The following is a 20,058-nucleotide window of genomic DNA, read 5'->3' on the forward strand; positions in this document are numbered from 1 at the left end:
AGAAGGAGTGTGAAGAATGTTGGAGAGTTTGATGTGTGTTTGGAGCAAAAAGAAATTGAGACTGAACTTGCTATGACAAGAATTGATGAAGAGAAGTTTAAGTGGTTGGATTTTAAAGTAAGAGAAATGTTGCACAAAGCTTGTTATGTTGAGGAGTGATGAAGGGAGTAAAGTTTCCAAGGTTGGAGTGATTTGGTCATGTGCATGGCTTGAAGGTGGTATGCTTTTAAATGAGCAATGAAGGGTTGGGATGCAATTAGACTTATGGAGATCAAAGGTATGCATGTAAGGATGAATGAAGACAAAGTTTGCTCCTTCCCCTGCCTTTGCCGTGATCATTCTCAAGGAGTGGCAGATTTCTTTTTCGAGGCATGTGATGGAATTTTGTCTTCATGCTATGCTTTCCTTTGTCTTGTCTTTTTCTTTGAAGATTCTTTGACCTCCTAGTCACCACAACAAGACAACATACATTAGTCTTATCCAACCGTAGCAAGAGTGTTCTTTTTATTAATACTATGTGAACCATCAATTCTTATATCATTTGAACCGTGACACTCTCTCTTGAAGACACCAAACTTAATGTTTGGTCATATATAAAGAAAATGAGTATCTTCCTCCAATTAGTGAGATTCAAATGTTAAATGTTCATAAGAATTGTTTTCATCATACTTTCTTTTTCTCTTTTTTTCTCATGAAGGATCAATTGTATCCCTAAATCGGTGCATCAAGGTTTGATGAACACCAAACTTGTTTCTTGTCAAAGGGTACATCACAATTAATGCCTTCATTACCGGAAAAGAATTTTTTTTTTTATTTATAAGATTTTGAAAAACAACAATTGTATGATTATTGATGCATGAGTTTCTACTTTTCATGAAGCTATGTGGACATCAAACTTAGTGTTCGGTCATATGCTTTGTCAAGATACTCCAAGCATGCAAAATAGAATTATTTGTAACAATGGTTTAGTGTGCTTGAAGGCACACCAAACTTAGCATATGTTTCAAAATAGTGCATGCAGTCAATGGACATGTTCATGAAAAGAGAAAAAAAATTCATGCTCAATCGATCATAATTTATTGAATTTAAAATTACATGAATCTTAAAGCATGGGTTGCCTCCCATAGAGTGCTCTTTTATTGTCATTAGCTTGATATTGAGGCTTTCTTTTATGGTGGTTGGTGCTTGTAGGGCCTCAATTTGTCTCCTCTGACCGTGATCCTCTTCTTTGTTCTCTGGTGTTCAATTTCAGCATGCTCTAATGATAGTATGTTGCTGACAGTGTAGTAATCCTCGGTTTGTTGATTTGCCCCCAGCTGTTGATATATCAGTTGCACTTTGTCACCTTTGGAAAGCCCCTCTGTTGGAATTTTTCTGTTCTTCCAACCCCTTTTTGCTTTGTTTCTGTGTTTCATCTTTCCTTTTGTTGTTCTTTCTTTTCTGGCCGTAGGTTTTCCTTGGGGATCTCTCTTTTTAGTGGCCAATACTCTAATATCCTCTTGGGCTTTTTCATCAGTCTGCACAATCCTTAGCATTGGGATGTTGCTGTGACTTTCCTGGTCATTTTTCATATAGTCTTTCTTTTCCTTGCTAAATTGTGCCTCTGGTAATACCTTCAGAGTGACACTCTGGTCATGCATCCTGAGAGTTAATTCCCCTTCCTCTACGTCTATGATGGCTCTAGCAGTGGCCAAGAATGGCCTTCCCAGTATAACAGAGTCACCATCATCATCGTTTGATTCTAGAACCACAAAATCAGCAGGGTATATAAAACTGTTCACCTTGACCAAAAGATTTTCAATTACACCCCTGGGGTATACCATTGACTTGTCTACGAGCTCCAGAGACATTTGTACTGGTTTGACCTCCTCTATATGCAGCTTTTTCATCAAGGAGGATGGTATTAAGTTAATACTTGCTCCGAGATCGCATATTGCTTTAGTGATGGTCAATTCCCCAATGGTGCAAGGTAACAGGAAGCTCCCTGGGTCCTCAAGCTTGGGAGGAAGCCCCTTTTGAATCAAGGCCCTGCATTCCTCAGTAATCATTATGGTTTCTTTCTCATCCCAGCTTCTTTTCTTGTTGATAAGATCCTTCAGAAACTTGGAATATAGAGGCATTTGCTCAAGTGCTTCAGCCAAGGGAATATTGATTTCCAGCTTCTTAAAAATCTCAAGGAATTTGTGAAAATGCTGGTCTTTAACCTCTTTGTTGAACCTCTGGGGATATGGCAGTGGAGGTGTGATGCCCTTTCCTATTTGCTGCTGTCCTTGAGCTACTTCCTTTGAGCTATGTGGCTGGTTGTCCTTCTCTTTAAGTTTCTCAATGCCTTTGTTTGGCATCACAACTTGCTCCTTAGCCTCATCTGCCTTTGTTTGATTCTCATCCTCCGTTGGTTCTTTGATGTTCTCTGCTTGCTTCTTTGTAGTGTCATTGTTGCTTATCAATGTTCTCCCACTCCTTAATTGTATTGCCTTGCATTCCTCCTTGGGATTTGGAATTGTGTCACTGGGCAGTGAGTTTAAAGGTCTCTCAACAGATACTTGCTTGGAGAGTTGCCCCATCTGTCTCTCTAGGCTCTTCAGGGAGGCTTCCTGATTCTTGGTTACCATTTCCTGGTGTTTCAACATTTTGTCTATCATGGCCTCCAAGTGAGTGATTCTTTGGGCTTCAGGTGATACTTGAGGTGGGTTATGAGATGTGGGTGGTGGATGGTAGGCATTTTGGTTGGTGGGTTGGTTATTAGATTGGTATTGGTTGAGGTTGGGGTAGTTGTTTTGAGGTTTTCTGTAGGGGTTTTGGTTAGTTTGCTGCTGGTTGTGGTTTTGGTTGCTTCTTGGGTTGTGTTGGTTTGGGTTCCTCTGCCATGGTTGTTGGTTTTGGGTATGGTTATCTCCCCATCTGAGGTTTGGGTGGTTTTTCCAGGATGGATTGTATGTATCACCATACACTTCATTTGGTCCTTGGTTGTGCATATACTGTACTTGCTCTTGTTGTTGTTCTTCTTGAGTTTCTTCACTCTGTCCCCATGTGGTTGATGGTTGGCTGGTGTTAACTGCTGCTACTTGGAGACTATCAATCCTCTTGGCCATTTGCTCAAATTGTTGTTGAATTTGCTGCTGCATCATCTTATTTTGAGCCAGGATTGAATCCACTCCTCCTAGCTCCATTACTCCTCTCCTTTGTGATGGTTGGCGGCCTCTTTGATAAGCAAAGAAATATTGGTTGTTGGACACCATATCAATGAGTTCTTGAGCCTCTTCTGTAGTTTTCATGAGTTGCAAGGAACCTCTAGCTGAATGATCCAAAGCTTCCTGGGATTTCAGTGTTAAGCCTTCATAGAAGTTTTGAAGCTTCTCCCACTCATTAAACATGGCAGGGGGACATTTCCTGATCAGAGCCTTGTACCTCTCCCATGCCTCATAGATGGGTTCGGCCTCCATTTGTGTAAATGTTTGTACCTCAGCCTTCAACCTTATAATCCTCTGAGGTGGGTAAAACTTGGCAAGAAACTTGGTTACCAAATCATCCCAGTTGTTGATGCTGTCCCTTGGAAAAGATTCTAACCATTGAGTGGCCTTGTCCCTGAGAGAAAATGGGAATAGCATCAGCTTGTAACTGTCAGGGGGCACTCCATTACTTTTGACAGTGTTGCATATCCTCAAGAAAGTGGATAAATGTTGGTGTGGGTCCTCAAGTAGTCCTCCACCAAAAGAGCAATTGTTCTGAACCAAGGTGATGAGTTGTGGTTTGAGTTCAAAATTGTTAGCATTGACATTTGGAGCCAAGATGCTGCTCCCACAATGTCTAGGATTTGCAAAGGTATAGGAAGCCAAAACTCTCCTCTGGGGTGGGTTGTCATTGTTGTTGTGTTCTCCACCTGGTGGATTGGTTAAATGTTCCTCCATCTCTTGGAATTCTTCGTCTGATTCCTCTTCTCCAACAATATTTTTCCCTCTTTCAGCTCTTCTTAACCTCCTGAGAGTTCTTTCGTCTTGTTCATGAAAATTGGGTATGGTTCTTCTTGTACCTGACATACAAGCAGAGCATGAGAAATGCACAAAACCAGTGACACTTCAATTTACTGCCAGATTGAAGTGTTAGTTAGATTAAGCAAAAAATCAAACAGTTAGTGGGTTAGTCGAAAAATAAAGAAAAAGTGCTTGATCTAGATCACCACTTCACTTAATCATTGTCAATCTAATCAATCCCCGACAACGGCGCCAAAAACTTGATGAGTATTTTGGTGAAAAATAAATTTCCTCCAAAACACACAAATATAACCGGCAAGTGTACCGGGTCGTATCAAGTAATAAAAACTCACGGGAGTGAGGTCGATCCCACAGGGATTGAAGGATTGAGCAATTTTAGCGTAGTGGTTAATTTAGTCAAGCGAATCAAGATTTGGTTGAGTGATTTGTGATTTGCAGAACTTAAATTGCATGAAATTAAAGAGAGCAGGAAATTAAATTGCTGAATCTTAAAGAACAAGAAATTAAATGGCAGAAACTTAGAGTGCAAGAAATGTAAATTACGGAATCTTAAAGTGCAAGAAATGTAAATAGCTCGAAATGTAAAGGGGATTAGGAGTTGGATTTGCAGAAATTAAACAAAGAAAAGTAACTTGCATCAAACAAAAGAGTAAAAGAAGGTTTGGGTTGAATCGGATCTTGAAGCAGTAAAGTAAATGAACATTAAAAGCAAGAAACAAAATGTAAATTAGGAATTCAGATCTCAGGACCCAGAGACTAGAAAGCCAAGTCTAGATCTCAATGCCTTCCTAGATCCAACAAGAACAATTGCAAGGGAATTGTAAATTGTAAGGAAAGTAGATGAGAAACAAGTAATAGAAACGGAAATTAAATTGCAGTAAACAAAGCAGAGAGATCCAAGGATGAGATTGAAACAGAATTCCTTCAATTCTCCAACCCAAGATCCAAGACAATTGCAATTGAAATAGAAAGCAATAAAATGAAGAGGAAGAGAAGTGAATTCTCCTTCTCCAAGACAAAGAAATTAAAGATCACTCAATATCCAAAGCTCTCCGAAAACTATTATGAAAATTCAAAAGGAAAGCTCCCCGAAGAACTTGAATTCTATCCTATTTATGCACTTTCTTCAAATGATCTTCAAGCCTTGAGTTGGGCCTTTGCTCTTGGTGGAATTGGGTTGAAAGAGGCCTTGGTTGATTGCTCTTGAAGTTTGGAGAAGAACCAAAGTGAACCAATTGAACCGGGTTTGAGTTTTGCAAAAGTTGGACCAAAAGTTGGGGCAAAAGTTAGGGGTCTAACTTTTGCTCCAACTTTTCATATCAGCTAACACCATCTTGCTGATATGAACGTTGGTGCCAACGTTAGGGGGTCTAACTTTGACCCTAACGTTGGCCTTACTTTGTGTACTTGTGGCGCCAACGTTAGCCACCAAGTTAGGGGGCTAACGTTGGCGCAAACTTTTGCTCCTCCTTGTGATTTTCATGTGCTAACGTTAGCCACCAAGTTAGGGGGCTAACGTTGGCGCAAACTTTTGGTGCCCAGGGAGGATTTCTTCATGCCAACGTTAGCCTCAAAGTTAGGGGGTTAACGTTGGCGCAAACTTTTGGTGCCCAGGGGTAAATTTCATGTGCCAACGTTAGCCTCAAAGTTAGGGGGCTAACGTTGGTGCAAACTTTTGGTACCCAGGGAGTGATTTTCAAGTTCCAACGTTAGCCTCCAAGTTAGGGGGCTAACGTTGGGGCTAACTTTTCAACCAAAAGTTTGTGCAAAAGTTTGATGCTAACTTTAGGTCCAGCTTTTTGCTTCCTGGTTCAATTTCACTTATTCCATTGTCTTCTCTTTACTCCTAGCTATTCCTTCTTACTTCAACCTTTCTCCAAGCTTTCTTCACCTATAATTAATCAACCAAACTCATCAAAGCTATGCTCATAATCATGAGATATTCATTCTATCATAATATGCAACAATTTTAGCATAAAACCTCATGAAATGGCATGAATTTATACATGGTTGATTCAATCAAGGGAAACATGAAAATCTACTCAATTAGCTTGCTTATGGTTCAAGAAAGTGCATAATTCTAATGAAAACGAAAGAAAAAGACTAGTTAAAATAGGCTAAGATGACTTGTCATCATTAAGCAAGGGTGAAATTGGATCCTAAACTTGCCTAATGACACTTTTTGAGCTTTTTAAGCTTTGTGGACTATGCTTGTCATATTTTCCACTTCATGTCAATTAGGTTTGCTTCATTATCCATTTTGCAGTTCCTTAATTCTTGCTTGAATACTTTCATGCCTCTTTATTGCTTGTTTGTTTATCTTGGCATACAAGTTCCTTTAAAGTATTTCAAGCACTCTAGGATGAGTGAAGTGCATGTTGTTTTATACTTGTGACCTAGTATCCATGCTAGTGTGTGTGTGTTCTAAATCGTGCACAACTTAGAATTCATACACTTGTTTTCTTCATGTCACAAATTTATTCATTCACCTCATCCTAATGCTTCTCACCTCACTACAACACTCTTTGCTTCCTCGTTTTTGCATTCACTCATCTTATTATCTTATCTTTTATTTCTCATGGATGGGTCACTATGTACAACAAGGAAAGCGGGAGAAAAAGCATGCAGTAGTTGATTGATCCACCAGCTGATGCAATTAGAAGTCACTTCAGCCCCCTAGCTCACCTTTGAGTGCACAGACGACCGTGCAAACCTTTAAGTGTGGGGAGGTCGTCACTGATCGACCATCTTTGGTGACATACTCTAATCCTAACAATTTCATCTTCTTTTTGAATTCTTAGTTTCATTTTCTCTTCTTAGGATGTATATATTTTGGTACCGTAATTGCATACTTCTTAGTTATTGCATCTCTTTGCATACGTATAATAAGCTTAGTTAATTTAATGAAATTTTCTAAGAAAAAAAAAGAAAAAAGAAAAAGAAAAAGAAAAGAAAAAGAAAAGATAATAATAATGAAAATAAGATATGCATATGTGGTTAAATTGAAAAGAAGCATGCATGAGTGAATGTGAGAAAGGGATAAATGGGTAGCTAGGATTGTTTTGTTATGTATATAGGATGATATATAGGATTAGGTGAGATGCTTGAGCTAATCAAAGATCCAATCTAATAGCCCACTTAACCATATTAATCCTACCCTTACCTAAGCCCCATTACAACCCACAAAAGCCCTCATGATATTTGTATTCATTCATCAAATATTAGTTGATTGTTAGACGACTTGCAAATCTTTGAGAAACATGATTAAAGGAGGAATCGAGTGATTGACCCTAAACACTATTGAGCGATTAGAGTGTAAACACATCCAGTGAGGGTTTCAATTGCTCAATTCTATGTTTCCATTGCTTATTTTGTATCTTTTTGCAAGTTGTTGAACTTAATTTTGAAAATTTCAAATCAATCTTTGGACATTGATCATATTGCTATATTTTCCTTGTCTTCGCCCTAAGTTCCTACTTTGGATTGACTGAGATTCTTTTGTTTGTTTTTGCCAAACTCAATAGGAATCATAGTGTAGATATATATAGATAGCATTTAGTATAGTTACATGCATGTAGGTAGTTGCATTAATAATTACCCCTTCATTCATCTCCTTTGGTTGGTTTAGCATGAGGTCATGCTTGGCTTAAGGGTGGGGGAATGGATGAATCCATATTTTACGATATATTTTGGTTTGATTTGACTGGATTCCATTACTTAAACCCACATTTATTCACCTAAATATCATGCTTTTGAGATTTCTTCCTAAATTGTGCTTGAAAGTGAAAACATGCTCTTTTGTGCTTAATTTAGTCAATTTTATTCAGTTTAATCCCATTTGGTGCCTTGATGTATTTGTTAAGTGATTTTCAGGTTTCCAAGGCAAGTGTGGGTTGAAGAAGTGAGGAAAAGAGCATGCAAAAGGGAAGAATTCAAGAAATGAAGGATTTGGAAAGCTGCCAGCCCTGACCTCTCTGAACTAAATTGGTAATAACTTGAGCTACAAAGGTCCAAATGAAGCATTTTCAGCGGCATTGGAAAGCTAACGTCTGGGGCTTCAAAATGATATGCAATTTGCTATAGTGGACATAAGTCTATGTGTGCATACGCACAGGTCCTTGCACGTGACCTCATTAATTGCAACTCACTGGCAGCGATTTTTGGGCCCCCAAAATCCAATCCAACTCATTTTTTGAAGCTATTTAAGGCCAAATTGAAGAAGGATGAAGGGGAGAGCAATTACGGTTAGATTTTAGTCATGTAGTTCATTTTCTAGAGAGAGAAGCTCCCCCTTCTCTCTAGAACCTAGGGTTTTTAGTTTAATTTTCTTGTAATTTCTATGTTTAATTCTTGTTTTGATCTAGTTTCTTCTACCTTTCTTTACTTTATTGTCTTAATCTCTTTAGTTTATCTTGTTAATTTCTCATTTTGTTGCTTTTCATGCCTATGAACACTCTTGTCATTTTAATTTTACATTTAATTCAATTTATGTTTTCATGTCATTTATTGCTTTATTGAGTTGCTATCTTTATCTTGCTTAGTAGTTGTAGCATTTATTATTTCTTGTCATTTTACCATGCTTTCTTTACATGCCCACCAAGTATTTGACAAAATGCTTGGTTGAGATTTCGCTTAGTTGTTCTCACTCTTGGTTGAGAAATTGTGTGGTTTGGGTGAACTTGAGTGGTGGATGTCCATTCCACATTGTGTGAGGGTTGTTAATTAATTTAGTTTCCCTTGACTCTTTTTGACCCACTAGTGTTGACTTAGGACTTAGGGATTGAGATTAATTATGCCTAGTTGACTTATCCTCGATGTAGGGTTGACTAATTGGGATTAATCCACACACAATTACCATGTTTGTGGTCCACAACTAGGATAGGAATTCTTAATTACCCACTTCTTGCCAAGAGTCTTTTTTAGCATTTAATTTCCATTTTCATTGCCTTTACTTACCTTCATTTAATTTCTTGCATGTTAAGCTACCTTCTTGCATTTTAATTTCTTGTAAATTGCTATCATCCAACCCCCATTTCTCCCATAGCCAATAAATTGTACACTTAATTGCAACTCCTAGGGAAGACGACCCGAGGTTGAATTACTCTTGATCTCGGCTATTATGTTTTGAATTTAAAATATTTTATCTTGAGAATTCATTCTTGGTTTGGACTATGCTACTAACGAACTGATGCTTGTTTTTTGATTGATTCTAAACCGGCAATAATTTTCTTTATCAGTATCTCAAGCATCATAGTTGCAATTCAAGATTTTCATCACATGATACTATTTTTTTTTTCGGATAAAAACATATGTTACTTGTTTGGCATCTATTGTATCCTTTTCTTGTTGTCATGAATTTCGTATATGTATTTACCTAGTAATTCTTTGGAATATGTTATTTTCTCTGTTAAGAATCAAATTGAAGGATAAATATGGACATCTCTGGTCTATACTACTTTTACGTTTAGAATCTAAGAAGCAACCTTTCTTTTTTAAAATATAAAAAATAAAAATATTAGTTTGATTCGATATACACTTCTTTATATTTTAGAGTTCTTTAGTACTCTAACCTTACAAAAGTTTGATTTCTTCTGAAATCCTTTTAGCCCTGATAAATCAACTCAACAACTTTGTTCAGGACTCAAGCATATGCATGGTTTAGATACTCCATATGCTCATAATGATGTCAAACCTGGTAATGTTCTTATAACACGTAGAAAAGAACAACTGCCTCTTGCTATACTCATGGATTTTGGTAGTGCTCGTCCTTCCAGGAAGCACATTGGTTCCAGATCAGAGGCACTCCAATTGCAGGTGCTTTGTTCAACCCCTTTTTTTTCTCTCAATTTTTTTATAAATGAAATTCATGCATTGCGCTAGCCACATATTATATTTATTGATTTATTAATTTATTGTTGCTTTTGCCCCAACTGTAGTTTGTGAGCTTGTATTTCCTAATATTGTAGAAAGTAGGCTTATATGCATCAGCAGGCTAGTGTGAGATCATTTTGATTTTGTTACTCCACATAATAGCTTCTGTTCCATTTGTAAATACTCAACTGCTTATGTACATTCTCATTCGGGTTTTACATGTATGGGAGGATTGTGTTTCAATTTCAGTCATCTGACCTTCTCTTTTCCTATTTTTTGTCTTCCTATACAGGGTTGGATGAAGTTTTCTGAAGAGATAAAGGCGACTCTTGGCACAATGGTGAAGCACAAAGTCTTTTTGGTTTCAAATGGAAAGACTAGTTTTTTTTGTTCAATTTCATCATGAAAAAATATGTATTTTGTTTACTTATGTTTATTATTTAGTTGACTTGATAACTTAACAAGTATGTTAATTGACACTTGGAAGACCTTTCTATATATATGCAATATATATTATTAGCTTATTCTCCCTATATTGATTAATTGAGTTTAAATATTTAAATATTTAAATATTGTTAGTGTGTGCTATATATTCTTTAAATATCATATAAATATAACAAAGATGAAAAATATATTGCTTTAGAGATAAAAAAAAAAAAGAAAACCTAAAAAAAAACTCAACGAGGTGTTGCATTAGGTATTAGAAAAAGAAAATTGCAAATAAACTTAGATAAGTGTTGTTTTAGGTCTATGAAAAAGGCAACTTAACAAAATTTGGACAAGTGTTGCTTTAGGTATATAAAAAAACAGCCAAAAAAATCTTATACAAGTGTTCCTTTAGGTATATGAAAAGCCAACTAAAAAAAATCTGGACAAGTATTGCTTTATGTATTAGAAAATACAACTCGTATAAAGTGTTGCTATAAAGTTTTATCTAAAGTGTTGTGTTTGGGTGCTCTAAGGCAATGGTGCACGGAATTGTGATCACACTTTTCACAACTCCGGTACAACTAACCAGCAAGTGCACTGGGTCGTCCAAGTAATACCTTACGTGAGTAAGGGTCGATCCCACAGAGATTGCTGGCTTGAAGGAAGCTATGGTTATCTTGTAAACCTTAGTCTGGAGATTCAAGTGATATAAATGATTTTGTTCATGAAAAGTAAATAACATGATATGAATGATATTTGTGATTCAGTAATGAAGAAAAGGTTGAGGTTCCGGAGATGCTCTGTGGTCTGAATCTCTGCTTTCCTACTGTCTTCTTCTCCAAACACGCATGGATTCTTTTCATGGCAAGTTGTATGTTGGTGGATCACCATTGTCAATGGCTACCATCCATCCTCTCAGTGAAAATGGTCCAAGTACAGTTTCTATATGGCTAATCAACTGTCGGATCTCTCGTCTGGGATGAAAAATACCAAGCACATCTACCGCACGGCTAATCATCTGTCGGTTCTCACTTGTGTCGGAATAGGATCTCTCTATCCTTTTGCACACTGTCACTGCGCCCAACATTCGCGAGTTTGAAGCTCGTCATAGTCACCCCATACCAGATCCTACTCAGAATACCACAAACAAGGTTTAGACTTTCCAGATCTCAGGAATGCTGCCAATTGGTTCTAGCCTCTACCACGAAGGTTCTAATCCCACAGATTCAAATGCTCTATTGTCAGGAAAGACAAGTCAAATCCGTGGATTAGAGACCCAAGAGATACGCATTCAAGCTGTCGCCCAATGACTACGTTGAGCTCAGATAGAATGGGAGTGGTTGTCAAGCACGCGTTCATAAAGTTGAGAATGATGATGAGTGTCACGGATCATCATATTCTTTATATTGAAGTACGAGTGAGTATCTTAGAACAGAATCAAGCGTGATAAAAAAGAAAACAATAGTAATTGCATCAATCCATTGAGACACAGCAGAGCTCCTCACCCCCACCTATGGGGTTTAGAGACTCATGATGTAGAAGATACAATATGAGATATAAAAATGTCAAAGGTTCCAAAATGAATCTCTAAAAGTAGTTTTTATACTAAACTAGTAACTTAGGTTTACAGAAAATGAGTAACTAGGTGCAGATAGTGCAGAAATCCACTTCGGGGACCACTTGGTGTGTGCTTGGACTGAGCATTGAGCTTTACACGTGCATAGGCTTTTTCTAGAGTTAAATGCCAGCTTGGATGCCAGTTTGGGCGTTCAACTCCATTTCTGGTGCCAGTTTCGGCGTTTTACGCCAGAAAAGAGTCTCTGGCTGGCATTTAAACGCTAGTTTGGGCCATCAAATCTCGAGCAAAATATGAACTATTATACATTGCTGGAAAGCCCAAGATGTCTACTTTCCAAAACAATTGAGATCGCGCCAATTGGGCTTCTGAAGCTCTAGAAAATCCACTTCGAGTGCAGGACGGTCAGAATCCAACAGCATCTGCAGTCCTTTCTCAGCCACTGAATCAGATTTTTGCTCAGGTCCCTCAATTTCAGCTAGAGAATACCTGAAATTACAGAAAAACAAACAAACTCATAGTAAAGTCCAGAAATGTGATTTTTTCATAAAACCTAATAAAAATATAATAAAAAGTAACTGAAACATGCTAAAAACTACCTAAAAATAATGCCAAAAAAGCGTATAAAATATCCGCTCAGCACAACACCAAACTTAAACTGTTGCTTGTCCCCAAGCAACTAGATAAATAAAATAGGATAAAAAGAAGATAATGATGCAATAACATCTCAGAGTCTTCAATAAAGCTCACAATTCAAATTAAATGAGCGGGGCTTATAGCTTTTTGCTTCTAAACAGTCTTGGCATCTTAATTATCCTCTAAAGCTCAGAATGATTGGATTCTTTAGGAATTCAGAATTCATATAGTGTTGACTCTCCTAGTTTTAGTTTTTTTGATTCTTGAACACAACTACTTTATGAGTCTTGGCCGTGACCCTAAGCATTTTGTTTTCCAGTATTACCACCGGATACATAAATGCCACGGACACATAACTGGGTGAACCTTTTCAGATTGTGACTCAGGTTTGCTAGAGTCCCCAGTTAGAGGTGCCTAGAGTTATTAAGCACACTCTTTTGCTTTGGATCACGACTTTAACCACTCAGTCCCAAGCTTTTCACTTGGACCTTCATGACACAAGCACATGGTTAGGAACAGCTTGATTTAGCCGCTTAGGACAGGATTTTATTCCTTTTGGCCTCTCCTTCCACTGATGCTCAAAGCCTTGGATCCTCTTTACCCTTGTCTTTTAGTTTAAAGGGTTACTGGCTTTTTTTTTTCACAAGCTTTTGCTTTTTCACTGCTTTTTCTTGCTTCAAGAATCAATTTTATGATTTTTCAGATTATCAATAACATGTCTCTTTTTTATCATTCCTTCAAGAGTGATGACAAGTCATCTTAGCCTAGTTTCACTAGCCTTTTTCTTTGTTTTTATTAGGTTTTATGCACTTTCTTGCATTCTAAGAAAGTAATTTGGATTAAAAATGCATGACTTCTTTGAATCAATCAACCACCATGTAATTGATGTTAAATCATGAGGTTTAAGCTAAATTTAATTGAATTTTAATGATTTATAAACCTTGTGAATTTAGTGATACTTTGATTGGTTGTTTTGATTGCTTGTAGGTGAAGAAAGAAGAAAATAAGAAAAGCGTGGCCTAAGGAATGTGCCCAAAGGAAGCCACAAGCGTGCCCAAGGGAAGCAAAAACGTGGCCAACATCAAGGAAGAAAGGGAAGCTAAGTTGAAAAAGCTAACTGAGCTTCACAAGGGATGGAAGGAGAAGGCAAGCTACAAAGCTAAGTTCAAATAGTTAACTTAGCACTAAAGAAAGCAAGGAATTGGTGCAAAGCTAAGTTAACTAAGTTAACTTTATCGGGACCTCTCCAAATTAATTCAAAGCAAAATTCCAAGGAATGAAGCTACCAAGTTTCGAACTCATGACCCAAGGGAAGCAAGGAACGCTCCTTGCAAGGAAAATAAGAAAAATTGGCCAAAAAGCATTCACCAAGGCTTGAACCTTGCACCTGAAGGATGAAACGAAGGTGTTACTCCAAGGAGGCAAAGGCGCTCAATTGCTTTACTTAACTGAGCGCTACATTATATTGCTAAGCATAAGGAAAATCATGAAAAAAAAGCCAAAACGCTTCCTCTAGGATTCGAACTTGGGAATTCTTTGAAACACAAGGGATGAGCGCCATTCAGCTTGCAAAGAAATGAACTAAAATGCTTCCTCCAGGATTCGAACTTGGGAATTCCTTGAAACATAAGGAGGAGCACCCACTCAACCAAGGAAATTAGCTCCAAGGCTTCCTCCACCAAGTGTTGAACCTGGGACCTTGAAGTCTCAAGCAAAGGCGCTACAAGGAAAGCTAAGTTGGAAATTCCAACTGAGCATTGCCTCTCCCCCAAGCCTCCACACTTTGGCGCACACTCCTAGCACACCAAGGCATCATGACACGGTCTAAAGCTAAGTTGGATTTTCCAACTTAGCTCTAAGGCAATTGGCACTCAAACAAGGCTGGGCACACCACACTTGACACGGATGGAGCATGCTTGAAAGCTAAGTTGGATTTTCCAACTAAGCTTTCCCCTGGAGGTGTAATTTGGGCTAGGAATTAGATTAAAAATCCAATTTAATCCATTTCCTCACCAAATCAAAAGCCCACCCAAATTCCAAAATCCAAGAATAGAAAGTGTATAAATAGGAGTTAGTTTGATGTAATGAGGACCCTTTTTTAACACTTGGAGATTTTACTTTGAATTTTCCTTTTTATTGTCATTTTCATTTTTGAGCTCTTAACTTTTGAATTTAGATTTCTGAGAACTTGGGAGGAGAATTGATCTCTCTTCTTCTTGGTTCTTGCTTGAGCACTCTTTTATTTTCTTGCTTTGGATCTTGGGTAGAGAATTGAAGAACTTCTGTTTCAATCTCACCTTGAAATCTCTTGTTTACTTTCTCTGCATAATTGAATTTCCATTTCTGTTTACTTCACTGCTTCATCTTTAATTTACTTCTGCAATTTACTTTTCTTTATTTCTTTTGCAATTGTTCTTGTTAGATCAAGGAAGGATTTGAGATCTAGACTTGTTATCTAGTCTCTTCCACTCCTGAGATCCCCAATCAATTTTACATTGCTGCAAATTAAGCACTGCCTTTCTGTCTTTATAATTCTCAAAGCACTTTTACTCTTCTGTTTGAGATCCATTCCAATTTAATTCATCTTTTACTTTGCTGTTTGATGCAATTTAATTCTGCTTGTTTAATTTCTGCAATTCCAACTCCCAATCCCTTTTACAATTCAAGCAATTTACATTTCTTGCACTTTAAGATTCAGTCATTTACATTTCTTGCAATCTAAGTTTCTGCAATTTACTTTACTTGTTCTTTAAGATTCAGCACATTTACTTTCCTGCTCTTTCATTTACTGCAATTCACCCTTCCCCTTTACTTTCCATGCAATTTCGCTTCTGCAAATCACAAATCACTCAACCAAATCTTGATTCGCTTGACTAAATCAACCACTAAACTAAAATTGCTCAATCCTTCAATCCCTGTGGGATCGACCTCACTCATGTGAGTTATTATACTTGATGCGACCTGGTACACTTGCCGGTGAGATTTGTGTTGGATCGTTTTCCACACATCAAGTTTTTGGCGCCGTTGCCGGGGATTGATTAGATTGACAATGATTAAGTAAGGTGGTGGTCTAGATTAAGCACTTTTTTCTTTTTCTTTTTACTAATCATACTAACTGTTTGAATTTTTGCTTAAGCTAACACTAACTTCACTCTAGCAATAGAGTGTTTAATTCTGGTTCTTGGTTCTGTGTTTATGTCAGGAGGAAGAAGCGATGAATCCACACCTTTTGATCCTGAAACACTTTGGAGGTTGAGAAGAAAACCAAGAAATGGAGGAAAATCCAACAAATCCACAAGTGGGAGTGGCCAACGACAATGGTCAGCCCCAAAGGAGAGTATTGGCTTCATATACACTTGCTAATCCAAGGCATTGTGGGAGTAGCATCCTTACCTCAAATGTCGATGCAAATAACTTTGAATTGAAGCCCCAACCCATCACCTTGGTGCAGAACAATTGTTCCTATGGAGGAGGCCCCTTGGAAGATCCAAACCAGCACCTATCCACCTTCTTGAGGATTTGTGACACTGTCAAAACTAATGGAGTGCATCCTGACAGTTACAAGCTACTGCTGTTTCCATTTTCCCTGAGGGACAAAGCCACTCAATGGTTGGAGTCATTTCCAAGAGAAAGCATCAACAATTGGGAGGATCTAGTGAGCAAGTTCTTAGCAAAGTTTTATCCTCCTCAAAGGATCATCAGGCTCAAAACAGAGGTTCAAACATTTACTATGGAGAGTCATTGTATGAAGCATGGGAGAGATACAAAGCTTTACTCAGGAAATGTCCACCAGAGATGTTTAATGAATGGGATAAACTCCAAAATTTCTATGAAGGACTGACAATGAAAGCTCAAGAGGCACTTGACTATTCAGCAGGAGGCTCAATGCAACTCATGAAGACAGCTGAAGAAGCTCAGAACCTCATTGACATGGTGGCTAACAATCAATACTTCTTTGCTCATCAGAGACCACGCCAACCATCACTAAGGAAAGGAGTGTTAGAAATAGAAGGGGTGGACACCATCCTAGCTCAAAACAAGATAATGCAGCAGCAGATTCAAGAACAATTTGAGCAGATGGCTAAAAAGATTGATAGTTTACAAGTTGCAGCAGTGAATACAAGCCAACCATCAACCACATGGGGACAAAATGAAGAAAACCAAGAAAATCAGTAGCAGGAACAACCTCAATATGTGCACAACCAAGGCTCAGGCCAAAATGAGGTTTATGGTGACACCTACAATCCATCCTGGAAGAACCATCCAAATCTCAGATGGGGAGATAACCACACCCATAGCCAACAACCTTGGCAGAAAAACTCAAACCAAAACAACTCAAGAAACACAACTTACTCAAACCACGACCAGCAAAACACTAATAATAATCAATACAAGAAACCACAAAATACATATCAACCACCCCACCACAATCCACAAACTCATCAAAATAGCATTTCCGCACCAACATCTAACCCCCAAAACTACCACACTACCCCTACAAATAACTTCCAGCAACCACATTCCACAACCATCATACCACCAATAGACCATCATGAAAGTAGAATTTCAAGTCTTGAGGCAGCCATACAAGCAATTGCTCAGTCCACTCAAAGCTTGGTCAAAGTGCAAGAGAGAAATGAAGCTACCATGAAGAGCCTTGAACGACAAGTGGGACAATTGGCCAAACAAGCTGAACGGCCAACCAATGTTCTCCCAAGTGATACAATCTCCAATCCAAAGGACAAAGGAAAAGCTACAAAGTGGGAGGAGTGCAAAGCAATTATAGTGGAAAGTGAGAAGAAAGCCATCAATCAGGAAGAACACAACAGAGAAGTTCTACAAAAAGAGACAGAAGAGAGAAGTGAAGAGGATAGAAAGACCGAGAATGCAAAAAGCTCAAAGAGAGATAAGAACATCCTTGAAACAAAGCTACAAGAGAAGAAGGAAAGGGTGAAGCCAGATGTCCCCAAACTTCCGTACCCTCAGAGGTTCAAAAAAGAAAACGAGGATAAGCATTACTCAAAGTTCCTGGACATATTCAAGACACTCAGCATCAATATTCCTTTCTTAGAAGCACTTGAACAGATGCCATTATATGCTAAATTTATGAAAGAAGTCTAACAAAGAAAAGACCCTTGAAGGAAGGACAGATTGTTGAAATGACAATGGAGTGTAGTGCTATTCTCCAAAGAGGTCTACCAGAGAAGAAGGATGATCCTGGAAGGTTTTATATACCTTGTACCATAGGAGACATAACTATTGAGAAATCATTCTGTGACCTTGGTGCGAGCATAAACTTGATGCCTCTATCTCTTATGAGGAAGCTTCAAATTTTTGAACTGAAACCCACTCGAATAGCTCTTCAAATGGCTGACAAGTCCATTCAGCAAGCACTTGGAGTTGTAGAGAATGTGCTGGTGAAAGTGGGAAAATTCCTTCTCCCAGCTGATTTTGTCATCCTGGATATGGAGGAAGACCCTAACACTCCCATCATCCTGGGGAGGCCTTTTCTGGCTACGGGCAGAGCATTGATAGATGTTGAAAAAGGGGAATTATTGCTGAGAGTGCATGATGAGCACCTAGCATTCCATGTTTTTAAAACCCTGCATGAGCCCACTCAAGAAGAAGATTGTATGGAGGATAAAGCCAGGGATCAAAGCTTCAAAGAGGCATTCAATGAGTTAACTCCAAGACTTCCAAATCCATGCTTGAAAGAAGTAGAGATGGTGCAACAGACCAAAGAAATCAAGGAAGAACTAGATCCAAAACCTCCAGATGAGAAATTCAACATCTCAGATAAGGAACCACCAAGGCACGGAGTATCTTTTGAGAAAGAAGAGAAGAAGAAGAGGCCAAAAGGGTGGAAAAACAAGAAAATCCCCACTGAAGGCTTCTCACCAGGGGATAAAGTGATGATGAACACTCAACCAATGAAGGTGTGTCCACAATTATCTGAGTACTATACTGTGAATCGGATCATTTCACTTGAACACCTAGAAATTATCAAAGAGGAGACCGGAAGGAAGTTCACAGTAAGAGGAGAAAAGCTAAGGCACTATGCTTATCAGCCTCCATGATCAAAGAACAAGATGTCAAGCTAGTGACAATAAAGAAGCGCTTGTTGGGAGGCAACCCAACCTGAGGTAATTTTCTCTTCATAGCTAATTTAATAAAAGACTTGAGTAGATTCCTCTGTATTGCAAAGAGCTAAGTTTGGTGTTGCACACCAAAATAATTAAGGGGTGAATGTTGGATGCTAAGTTTGGTGTTCCACCAAAAATTTCATTAAGAACACATTGCACCCTCAACATGATCAGTATCGGCTCCAAACCATCAGAGAAACTGCTTAACAATTGTCATATTTCTAGTTTTTAGTTGTTTTCTAGTTCATAGTTTGTTTTCTAGTCCATAGTTTATCTCCTTAATAAGCGTACTTGATGTTTCATGCATGTATTTATTCTGCTACATATAGAAGTAGGCAAGGAACTAAGTTTGGTGTTCCCACACCAACTTAGGTTCACAGAATCACAAGCATACATGCATGCTAACTGCTTCTCAAGTGCTTGGGGAACAAGCAACTTTCAATATCTTTTGTAGGAAGTCATTCAATCTCTTGGAGGAAAAAGTACATCATCATGGACAGAGGAAGGACATGGAACCCAACAATGATGATGACACAGATGAAACAAATAGACTCCAAGAGGTTGTATTGCTCTCTGACTGATTCTAGTTCAAATATGTTAATTGAAAGTGCAAATGTCCCCTGTTGATTAGTATCTTTCTAGATTCATTTACTGTCTGCAAGTTTGTTTGTTTTCATGTTGTTATGGCTTACTAGTCTAAGTGCTTGATTCACTTTCATCTTACTTGAATTATATGCTTTGTTCCTCATGCTTGAATAAAAGAAAAATAACTGTGAAATAGAGAAAGAGTAAAAGTCTGGTATGATATGAGACAAAATAAGATTATGTGGTGGTATGTGCTGGTTCATTAGGTGATTTATAAATAAGGCTGAATGCTGGCATGACTTTGTGATATAAACTTGAGTTACATTTCATGAGACTTGACAAATGAAAAAGGTCCAAAATGAAAGAGAAAAATGCAAAAGAAAGAAGCAAAAAGAAATACACAAGGCTAGGCACCAATGGCTGCAAATTTGGATAAATGCCTGTGATGTTCTTGTACAAAGATAAGCTTGGATAACTAGGTTCTAAGGGGTGCTTCATCACCCGGTAACTTGGGTTAACTAACCCGGGATTGCCAACCGAAAGTCCACCATCAAGAGCTACTTTGAGACAAAGCATTTAGTAACCCAAAGAGGTGTTGGGCATCAATTTCCAAAGAACAAATAGAGATGAACAAAATAAGCTAAATGCCTGTGATGTGTGTGTGCTAAGGAGAGGCTTGATCAAGTAAGCCCATAGGGGTGTTTCAACACCTAGCATCTTGAACCAACTGGGGCGGGAATGTTGGCTGAAAGCTTACTCTAAAAAGTTGCCTTACCACATAGCATTAAGCCTCAGCCAAGAAAAAAAAAATCCCAAGCAATAACAA

The 20,058-nt window shown here is 38.2% G+C and overlaps 1 pseudogene; it reads left to right on the forward strand.

The window, feature by feature from the left end:
* The window catches only part of LOC112748692 (uncharacterized), a 28,876-nt pseudogene extending 18,888 nt beyond the window's left edge, over positions 1 to 9,988 (forward strand).
* The last annotated feature ends 10,070 nt before the right edge of the window (positions 9,989 to 20,058 follow it).

Source organism: Arachis hypogaea, chromosome 15 (assembly GCF_003086295.3).
Source record: "Arachis hypogaea cultivar Tifrunner chromosome 15, arahy.Tifrunner.gnm2.J5K5, whole genome shotgun sequence".
NCBI classification, from domain to species: domain Eukaryota; kingdom Viridiplantae; phylum Streptophyta; class Magnoliopsida; order Fabales; family Fabaceae; genus Arachis; species Arachis hypogaea.